The sequence below is a fragment of the Chaetura pelagica genome, unplaced genomic scaffold (genome assembly GCF_000747805.2).
Source record: "Chaetura pelagica isolate M959 unplaced genomic scaffold, ChaPel_1.0 scaffold252, whole genome shotgun sequence".
Lineage (NCBI taxonomy): Eukaryota > Metazoa > Chordata > Aves > Apodiformes > Apodidae > Chaetura > Chaetura pelagica.
This window is the reverse complement of record NW_009952359.1, coordinates 233,997-235,113: the sequence shown is the minus strand read 5'-3', so window position 1 is coordinate 235,113 and position 1,117 is coordinate 233,997. Positions and strand designations below refer to the sequence as shown.

General features: G+C 63.4%; 1 protein-coding gene across 1 annotated transcript in view; it reads left to right on the top strand.

Moving 5' to 3' along the window:
* Positions 1-1,117, top strand: part of EDF1 (endothelial differentiation-related factor 1) — an 8,226-nt gene that overhangs the window by 951 nt on the left and 6,158 nt on the right. The gene's annotated exons all lie outside the window — the stretch shown is intronic.

The following is a 1,117-nucleotide window of genomic DNA, read 5'->3' as shown; positions in this document are numbered from 1 at the left end:
CACCGCCGCTGCTCCCCCGCCGCGGGCCCCCCCCCCCGGCAGGGGCTGTCGGAGCCCTCGAGGGCGGCGGGAGCTCCGAGGGGCCGGTGGGGCGGGGACCGTGGTGTCCGCAGCCGCGGGGAATTCACCCGGATTCACCGGAGAAACCCTCCCCGGGAAGAACTCTTGTCCCCACACCAGGTTCTTGACCCGGTGTGTAAAGTCCAGTCCACACACAGAGACAAGAGTCGTGCAGGGTCGGTGCCAGCAAGACACCAGTACCGCACAGTGACAGGACAGAGAATTTACACAGCGAAGATCAAGTTCAAGGCTTATCACACTTGTCTGTTGTCTTTGATCGGTCTCTCAAGCACATACAGAGGGTAGGTAGGGCTAAAATCGAGCAGCGGCGTTTTACCATGACAATGATACCCTGTTATCTGTCCTATTGTCTGTCTAAACGCTGCACAAGGACTGTGCCCCGCGGCAGAGCCAGTTTGTCAGCCCTTGTCAGGCCAGCGAGCACCGCTTCACACAACCAGGTGCTGGGCTCGGTGCCACCCCCAGCAGAGGGCTCGGGCTCCCTCCCGGTGATGGCAGCTGCCCGGACAGCGTAGGGGCAGGGCAGGGGGGCAGTGCGTCATGGCCCGAGGCTGCAGGTGAGCCTGGGGGTCCCAACCCCCTCAGGGCTATGGTGACTGCGAAGGGCCCCGCAGGGAAGGTGCTGAAGGGAACAAGGTGTCCCCACACACGTGCTGCTCCCCCGGGACAGGCACAGCTTCCCTCACTCTGCTGCAGCCCCTTTTTCCAGGCACAGCGGCGCTTGTCTGGGAAAGCGACCCGAAACCCTCCCACATCACTAACACTTTCGGCTGGCTGATGTAATCCTGGGGAGAAAAACCCCTTCTCCGCTTCCCGAACAAGGCGTGACTCTGCAGCAGTGCTGGGGTGGGACATACTGTTCCCAAAGACAGGAAACCACCAGGAATGCGGGAGGGCTGGGCTGGGAACCATCTGGGACTGCTCCGGCTGCTGCAGCCCCCCCGGCTGCCACCCTCGGCCGAGGGAGCAAGTCTGGAAACACGGAGTGACCCCCTCACTGACGCTTCATGTCCCCGGGCTGCTCCCCCCCGGCCCC